Source organism: Schistocerca nitens, chromosome 5, assembly GCF_023898315.1.
Source record: "Schistocerca nitens isolate TAMUIC-IGC-003100 chromosome 5, iqSchNite1.1, whole genome shotgun sequence".
Lineage (NCBI taxonomy): Eukaryota > Metazoa > Arthropoda > Insecta > Orthoptera > Acrididae > Schistocerca > Schistocerca nitens.
The window spans coordinates 351,808,766-351,818,860 of NC_064618.1; the positions used below are offsets into that span (position 1 = coordinate 351,808,766).

General features: G+C 43.8%; 1 pseudogene; it reads left to right on the plus strand.

Annotated features, from left to right (window-relative positions):
- The first annotated feature begins 7,402 nt into the window (after positions 1 to 7,402).
- LOC126261052 (5S ribosomal RNA) lies at positions 7,403 to 7,520 on the plus strand (annotated as a pseudogene).
- Positions 7,521 to 10,095: the final 2,575 nt, after the last annotated feature.

Consider the following 10,095-nt stretch of genomic DNA (forward strand, 5'->3'; position numbering starts at 1 on the left):
AGGACAGTTTCAGAGATGCCCATCTCCAGAAGCGGTTTCCGCGTAGCTTGTTTGGCCAGCCTGTCAGCGAGTTCGTTGCCTGGGATTCCGACTTGTCCTGGGGCTCACACAAACACCGACAGAAAGAGGGAAAACGACTTACAGTACACAAAACGACTGAGATAGAATCATTAGATCCATAAGAAACTGGTTTTACAAACCCGGACAAACATGGACAAAACAGAGGCGTCTGATTAAATATGTTGAAGAGGAATCCATAAAATGATGGAAAATGACGTACACTGTATCAAGCGTCTTGGATAGGAACATTGGATTCATAAGACAATGATTTTGTAAAACCAAGCAAATATGGAAAAATCGGGGAGCGTTTTGTTTCTACGATTACTGCGAAAGGAAACAGACAACTGGGTTACATCGTATGACTGGTACTATATACCACATTACCTTACTTTGTCTGAGCTGATATTAAAAGAAACCTCATGGTCTCTTGCATTTCACGTGACAAATCACACCCAGAGACTTTACACTAAAATGTCGTTCTAGGCCGTTAAGAATGAATACGATTGAAAGAAATGTATGCTGCGTCACTCACAAGTGCGTTAATGTTCACGTAATCTGAGCCCACATACTGAAGATCACCTTCATGTTCTTTGTACATGAGCGTACTAAGTAACTGATGATAAAATCACTGTTTCATCTAGTTTGCGTTAGGAAAGTGCAAAAGTTTTTTTCGTATTTTCATGCGCAAAAAATTCTAACGATGCAATTAAAAGGAAGTACAGCATTTAACTATGTTATGCCTTAATTCATCAGTGGCGACTGTGAATTTTCCACCAGAAAACTAAGACTTAATCATTATCCTTCTTTCGAAGGGGTAATGCAGTTCTTTGAGGACCGGCACCGAATCTGAGAGGTGACACTATGACCAACTATTCGCATGTAGAATCTTTGGCAAATTATTCAGAGAAATAAATCCATTCCTGTAATGTGAATAAACGAATTTTTTATCATCACCAGCAGAAAAAAGGCAAATAGAAATTTCTTTCATTTTTGCTCATGGTTTCCGACTCAGTCCAATTCGCCTTTCTATATCGTCCTTAAATGTGGGACCACGACAGATATTCCCTGTACATGCGACGTGAACAATAACGGTCCCATAACATTGCTTTGGAATGTGCTGAAGCCACTATCACAGATAACGGTTTCTCAGAGTTGAGAACGACATATTGAGATCCGTTTGCTGGGAAGTTGCGATTCCACTCACAAAGGTGGTCAGACGTCGGAGAAAACCATGATTAAACATAAAACAGAATGACTGACCGATAATTTCGGCAGTTTACTACTAAATGTGAGTTCAGACCACTCAATTCTCAAATGAAGAAGACTTTGATAGATGGACTCTGTCCTGAGGTGTACCGGGAAAGGGGCGATATAATGGTTTAAAGTCCCATCGACTATGAGGCCATTAGAGGCAGAGCACGACGTAGGATAGGAAACCGGCAGTGCTAATTCGAAGGGTCCATCCAGTAATTCACCTCGAGTGATTGAAGGAAATCACAAAAAACATAAATCTGGATGGCCACGGGAGAGTTTGGGCCGTCGGTGTTCTACCACAGTGCCACTTCCTTTGGAACGTGAAACGTATGTCAGGGAATTGAACTAGCTATTAGAAATAGGGCGCGGTGTCTGGCGAGAGTTGAGAGCTGACAGGCTTAACCCATTGCAGTCGATGACAACGGTAGTACACTGTCTGACCAAAAAATTGAGGCACCCGAACCACGTGGTCGCATTTTGATTTAACTTCGTACACGTACACGCTATGGGCGGGTACATAAATTATTAATGCTGCAATTCAGTATGATGGACAGAATGACTACCAGACCATATGTATGTTGTTCGTATTTGGTATCGTAACCAGGACTTGATAGGTATATAAGAGGCGTTAACAGAGTGATCAATGAGAAGGACACGGAGAGGCGACGTCCTCGTGTAACAGCGTATCAGCACCTTACAGACTTCGGAAGGGGCCACATTGTGAATCTCCATTTGACAGACTAGTCAAATCGGTAATAATCTCATATGTGGAGTTTTATGGTCAGACAGTAGCCCGATGTTGGACTGCACGGGAAGGTGAGCGCATACATGTTAGTCGTCAAGGTTCCCATCGATCCCGCGTGACCGTCACAAAGGAGGATCGCCATACTGTGCAGAAAGCTCGTGGTAACATTTCCACATTTGTGCCCGCCATCCGAGATGTAATGGACTCACTGCAAGATTCTGTATCATCCCGCACCACTGGTTGGAGACCAGCAGCAACTGGGTTGGGGAATTACCGTCCCACGTGCAGGCTGCCGTTCACATCACAACACAAATGGCTGCATGTGGAGTGGTTTCGTGACCAGGAAGCATGGACTGCTGTTCAGTGGCTTTACATTGTGTTCAGCGACGAGTCGGAGTCCTGTGTCAACTGAGATGACTACCATCGATGAGTACTGCAGAGTAAGGCGTTGTTACTTCTGGCGTCATGGTGTGGAGATTCAGGTCACAGATTGAGTCATCTCTGACAACAGAAGAGTCCGTCAAAGAAACCCTGCGTCCTCATGTGTTTCTTGTCATGTGACTACCCTGATGCCTTTTTTCAACAGGACAATGGTCATGCACACTTGGCACCTATCTCTATGAACTGTCTGTGTCATTTTGAGGTACTCTCGTGTCCACTAAGATCCTCGGATCTGTCCTCCAAAGGAACATGTATGGGACCATCTTCGACGTCATCTTCGACCCATTAGCAGTATGCAGGCAGTTACTACAGTTGTCGGCCAGTTTGCCTCAGCAGAGGACACGACCTATTTACGAAACCCCTACCGTATCTGTGCATGCATCCAGGCAGGAAGGGGTGCAACATCTTAGAGCACGACATCTTACTCATCAGTGGGTTCAATCTGCCTAGTACTTTGTAAATTTGCCTATGTATTGTAATCACTGAAGTAATATCACATACCCTTTCCACCTGTGAAGTTTCATTTCCTTTCCTCCTTTACATGCACAGACATCAACTCATGGAGAAAAAAAAAACTAGATAATACACTACTGACCATTATAATTGCTGCACCAAGAAGAAATGCAGATATTAAACGCATATTCATTGTACAAATATATTATACTAGAACTGACATGAGATTACATTTTCACGCAATTTTGGGTGCATAGGTCCTGAGAAATCAGTACCCAGAACAACCACCTCTGGCCATAATAACGGCCTTGATACGCCTGGGCATTGATTCAAACAGAGCGTGGATGGCATGTGCAGGTACAGCTGCCCATGCAGCTTCAACACTATACCACACTTCAGCAAGAGCAGTGACTGGCGTATTGTGACGAGCCAGTTGCTCGGCCAACATTGACCAGACGTTTTCAATTGGTGAGAGATCTGGAGAATATGCTGGCCAGGGCAGCAGTCGAACAGTTTCTGTATCCATAAAGGCCCGTACAGGACATGCAACGTGCGGTCGTGCATTATCCTGCTGAAATGTAGGGTTTCGCAGGGATCGAATGAAGGGTGGAGCCACGGGTCGTAACACATCTGAAATGTGACGTCCACTGTTCAAACTGCAGTCAAAGCGAACAAGAGGTGACCGAGACGTGTAACCAATGGCACCCAATATCATCACGCCGCGTGATACGCCAGTATGGCGTTGACGAATACGCGCTTCCAATGTGTGTTCACCGCGATGTCGCCAAACACGAATGCGACCATCATGGTGCTGTAAACAGAACGTGGATTCATTCGAGAAAATGACGTTTTGCCATTCCTGCACCCAGGTTCGTCGTTGAGTACACCATCGCAGGCGCTCCTGTCTGTGATACAGCGTCAAGGGTAACCGCAACCATGGTCTGCGAGCTGATAGTCCATGCTGCTGCAAAAGTCTTCGAACTGTTTGTGCAGATGGTTGTTGTCTTGCAAACGTCCCCATCTGTTGACTCAGGGATCGAGACGGGGCTGCACAATCCGTTACAGCCATGCAGATAAGATGTCTGTCATCTCGACTGCTAGTGATACGAGGTCGTTGGGATCCAGGACGGCGTTCCGTATTACCCTCCTAAACCCGCCGATTCCATATTATGCTAACAGTCATTGGATCTCTACCAACGCGAGCTGCAATGTCGCCATACGATAAACCGCAATCGCGATATGCTACAATCCGACCTTTATCAAAGCCGGAAACGTGACGGTACGCATTTCTCCTCCTTACACGAGGCATCAGAACAACGTTTCACCAAGCAACGCCGGTCAACTGCTGTTTGTGTATGAGAAATCGGTTGGTAACTTTCCTCATGTCAGCACGTTGTAGGTGTCACCACCGGCGCCAACCTTGTGCGAACGCTCTGAAAAGCTAATCATTTGCATATTACAGCATCTTCTTCCTGTCGGTTAAATTTCGCGTCTGTAGCACGTCATATTCGTGGTCTAGCAATTTTAATGTCCAGTAGTGTAATTTTATTTTTGAATCGTACTCAAAGCACAAAGTCATTAGAGAAACGAATAAAATACGGCATCAGTTAGTTGTGGCTGGATGATTATTAAACTAATATACGAGGGTCGGTCAAAAAGTAATGCCTCCCATTTTTTTTCTACTTAAAGAAATTAAGTTAAGTGAAAAATTTGAATTTGGCGCCATTCCTCAAACCTTCTTCTGCAATCCACTGCAGTAATAACTTTCTGTGTCAACAGGTGGCAGCACAGCAGAAGTTTGTAAGATGGCCGACATCGATGTTCGTTTGAGACAGCGTTGTGTGATTGAATTCTTGAATGCAGAAGGTGAAACGCCCATACGCATTCATGAAAGACTGAAGAAGGTGTATGGTGTTGTGACAGTGGATGTCAGCACTGTTAGACGATGGGTTCGTCGTTGTAAGGAAGCTGAAGGGCAAACACCGTTGACTGACGAAAAGCGGAGCGGCAGGCCGGTGAGTGCAGTGACTCCACACAACATTCAGCAAGTTCATGACATCATTCGTGGTGACCGTCGGGTGACTGCAGATGAAGTGTGTCGCATTATTTCTCTTAGTAAAGGCAGTGTGATCACGATTATTAAACAATTGGGGTACTCAAAAGTTTGTGCACGGTGGGTTCCAAGAATGTTAACCGATCAGAATAAAGAGGCAAGGAAAACAATAGCCTCCCAACACTTGCAGCGCTTCCGTTTGGAGGGAGATGAGTTTCTGAAAAAAATTGTGACCGGGGACGAAACATGGGTGCATTTTTTTGAACCCGAATCAAAGAGGCAGTCAATGGAGTGGCGTCACACAAGCTCGCCGAGGAAGAAAAAATTCAAAACTGTGCGATCGGCAGGGAAAGTTATGGCAACAGTTTTCTGGGATACAGAGGGTGTGATTCTGGTTGATATTTGGAGCAGGGATGCACAATAAATTCTGTTCAATACGTCACAACCCTCAAAAAACTTAAAGCACGTCTTCAGCGAGTTCGCCCAACAAAATCAATGGCAGATGTTCTTCTTTTGCATGACAATGCAAGACCACACACCAGTCGTCACACCTCTGACGAGATTGTCAAAATTGGATGGGAAGTTTTGCCTCATCCCCCATACAGCCCTGACCTGGCACCATCAGACTTCCATCTGTTCGGGCCACTAAAAGAAGCTCATCGTGGGATTCATTTTGAAGATGAGGAGGCCGTCAAAACATCCGTGCGTCAATGGCTTAGGAAGCAGAGCTGTGATTTTTACCGTGCTGGGATACATGCCCTTGTTCAAAGATGGACCAAAACTGTAGAGATGGGCGGAGATTACATTGAAAAATGACAAAATGATCCTCAATGTTGTGGTTTTCAACCTATGTAATTGCATTTAAATTTCCTGACAATTAAACGTAGAAAAAAAATAGGAGGCATTACTTTTTGACTGACCCTCGTATTTCACTCGTTCACTTTGCAACATATCAGAATCTCTTTTGTAAAATCTTAGAGTTGATTGTAAACTGTAAAAGACGTTGCCCACTTATCTTATGGTCGATTAAAATAGATGACATGTCCCAACTTTACTTTACTATCGTCCTTTTCTTAGAATATAATGTAGATATCATTGGTTTCTAACATTCTGAAATACACTGTCGTAAAAATTACACCTGGAAATACGACGTAAATTTTTATCCGGTGACACCATATGCCACTAGAGGATAGTAGGTGTACGGATAATGATTTCAACGTCCTCCGACCACAGATAGCGTAGTGGCACAGCTACCCTTTAATAGGAAATGCTCACATCTGGAATTCTCAGTATGGTGCAAACGTGTGAAGCAAGCAGGCAACCGAGCGCGTTTGAAAGGGATGAAATTGTGGCCTTCCGTGTGGCAGGATGGTCCTTACGAGGACTGTCACACACGTTGGATGTGCTGCGGCAGTTGTACGACGATGCTGCTATCAGTCGTCATATAACCTTTCTTTCACCCGTAGACGAGGTTCTAGATGTCCACGCAGCATACACCCCCATCAGGACGTATATTTACCACAGTACAGATAAAATATTGTGAGCACATACGTGTCAACACTAACGGTTGCGAATCTATTATTAACATTCGGACTATGGGGACACACACCTCAAGCCTGTCTTCCATTCGCCCCACAACATCAACGTGGACGGGTCGATTGGTGTCGTCAGAAGATCGCTTTGAAGATTGAATGGCCCGCCATGGTCTTCAACACTGAAAGCAGAGTCTACTTGCACGCAAGTGACGTTCGAGCGTAGGACGTAAACTTCGTGAGTACTGTCCGGTGAACTTCATTCGTCCAAGACACATTAGCACCACCTCAGGCCATGTGGCCAGGGATGCAGTAAGCTACAAAACTCTTCCACGTTTGGTGTTTCCGGAGGGGACGCTTCCCAGCGCTCGGTAAGTGCTGACTGCTACACCCGTTATTTTGCCGTTATTGCAACAACAAGGTGATGTTTTGTTCCAACAAGTTTATGCTGCCAAAGAAACTCAACGTGCTCTGTAAGACGTACAGCAGCTTCCATAGCCAGCACGATCTCCGGTCTTGTCTCCAATCGAGGACATGTGGGGTATGATGGGACGAGATGGACTCATGCGACTCGTCAACCAACAACTGTTACAGACCTACGTGAATAGGTCGAGCAGGCGTGACGTAACATACCCCAGGATATTATTCGCCATAAATATGATTGACTGGATGCCACAGTCAGTGCCTGCGTTGTTGACTGTGGGGGTTCAGCATCGGTCGATACCTGGTACCCCAGCACTGCTCGCGCTATTGATCTGCAAATATCATTTCACGTACTCCGTAGGAACCATTGTCACAAATTTTCAGTGAACGAGAAACCTCTAAAAGGGCGTACAATTTTTTTTCTGGCAGTATATAATCCTCGTCAACGGCCTTGCCGCAGTGGTAACACCGGTTCCCGTCAGATCACCGAAGTTAAGCACTGTCGTGCTGGGCTAGCACTTGGATGGGTGACCATCCGGTCTGCCGAGCGCTGTTGGCACGCGGGGTGCACTCAGCCCTTGTGAGGCAAACTGAGGAGCTACTTGCTTGAGAAGTAGCGGCTCCGGTCTCGGAAAACTGACCTACTACCGGGAGTGCGGTGTGCTGACCACATGCCTCTCCATATCCGCATCCAGTGACGTCTGTGGGCTGAGGATGATAGGGCGGCCAGTCGGTACCTACATGCCTTCATGACATGTGCGGGAGGAGGAGAGAGAATAGTATATAATCCTCAGACACAACATATTTGTCTTCCCACCAGCGTAACTAGCTTTTGTACATGCGTAGCTCGCGTGACGTAATTGCCTTAAGGGCCAAATACATTCGGATTTGAGAAGCAACGTACTCGATTCACACTGTGCACAACTAGCCCTTGCCACTCAACTAGAAGTTTACGTCAATGCCACCATGTTTTAGCACACTGCGGCAGACTTTTACCCCTGTTCGATCGGCACATATCGTGCTAGGTGATAGCAGACTCGTCAGCTATGCTAATTCACTCATTATATGCTGTAGTAAAATTAGATCGGACGTCAGCATATGTTAAAGTTATACTGACAGTAAATCCATTTTGTAGGTTTCTGAATGAGCTCTAGTATATTATGGATTTTATCATACAGTAATCCGTTTGAGGCATCGAGAATCGTAAGGGCTTAAAGCTCATCATCGATTGTGAGATTATAGCATTTAGTTTTTATGGTGAGTCACAGTTATATGTGCTGTGAGCCCACATTGCATGTATGAAAATTCACGAAAATATGCAACACTCATTTCTCTGAATGTTCACTTAAATGTGGGATAGGCGACGGTGTGTTTTAGGCCCCTATGGATCCCAGCGCAACATTTGTATTCTAGTCAAGTGGCCATCTTGGTAGACATTACTGCTTGAGTTAATTATTTCTACAAACAGCACTTCGTGTTTGCAGTTGGTCGTTTATTCTGCAGGAATCGGATTTCGTGTGCAGTGGAAACAATATGTATTTTGAATCTATTTTAAGTATTAACAGAAAAGTAAAGCTGTGAGAACAGGTCGTGAGTCATGGTTGGATAGCTCAGTCGTTGGAGCCCTTGCCCGTGAAAGACAAGGGTCGTGAGTTCGAGTGTTTGCCAGGCAACAGCTTCAATTTACCAGGAAGTCTCATATCAGCGCACACTCCGCTGCAGACTGAAAGTCTCAATCCGGGAACAGAAAAGTAGATTATCAGGTAAAGGTAGCCGAAAAGGAGCTAGAGCCTCGGAGAACAGATCCGTTGATTGAGAGAGCGACGAAATCAAATAAGCGTGACTACAATCGAACATTTAAGAAGGAACTGTACAGTTAGCACAAGTTGTTGTGAGGATGCAACCTAATAACATCTGATTTTCAGCCCAGAGGTAAATTTGTGAACTATTACAACAGTTAGGGGTCTTTTACATTTGTCCAAAAAAATCTAAAAGCACGAAAACTCCCACTTACACATAAAAGCGAAATGGAGAGTTGCGAAAGCTTGCAAATTATTTCGTTATTGCTCTAAACTGTACTTAATTGTGTACAAAACAAATTCCACGAAAACAATTCTTTCTTTTAAAAGTCAAGTTGCGCATATTTTTATTATTATTATTATTATAGGCAGTGGCTGTAGTTGTATAAACTTGTTGATAGGCGTAACTATTACACAGCAGATGCTTTTGACTCTCTAAGATTTATCTCAATGTAGAAATTTGTGAAACACAGAATCTATACTCAAGAGCCGCCACTTTCAACTACTCACCATTATACGTGAAGGCATTCTGCTGTTTATTTCAAAGCGAGAGCGTGTGTGTGCGAACTTTTAAGATTATCAGTTGCTGAATTTCTTTTCGAAATCGTTCCTGTCATTTGTGCACAGTAACTACCCTCACAGAAGCAATAAACCTATGAACATTTCCTATTTCAAGTGAGTCCTATTTGAAAATATCTGTCAGTGGTTTTCCACGTTTCCCTTATACACCAGCAAAAATAAATAAATAAATAAATAAATCTCTTATTTGAGTTTACGTGAATATTTCACACTAAGTTTCCATCGAAAATCTGGCAGCTGACGAAGAAACGGGTTATTACAAGGATAAAAAAAATTAGTTTTCGACAAAAAACGTTTGTTCTTATTTTGTAGCTAAATTTATGTGTGAATTGAACAGAAGGCGACTGTGCAACAGTCCTGTGCCTAGCATTTTCTTTTTTCCAAGTCATCTACAAAAAGGGGTGTACAGAGAAGGACAGCTACAGAAATTGTGCCAAACGATAGGTGTTTGCATGAAACTCACTTCAGTGTTAATACATCGAAATCATTGCATGTATCAACTGTCTCTTGTAATTAAATAGTTTTGTATCCAGTAGTGTTTATAAATGTCTTCCACGTTTTCGTGTTGAAATATGTTGATCATGTTGGCAGAACATAGTTTTGTGTAGATCGTTCATTTCTGGAACCTTTGTCATTCTTCGAAAGTTTTGGGTAGAAAAGTGTGTACTGAAATGTGGATCCTAAAGTAACTTTACAGACTGTACCTCTTACTTAAAAATACCATCCTGCTTACTGTCTGGGCTTAGAAACAAAAAC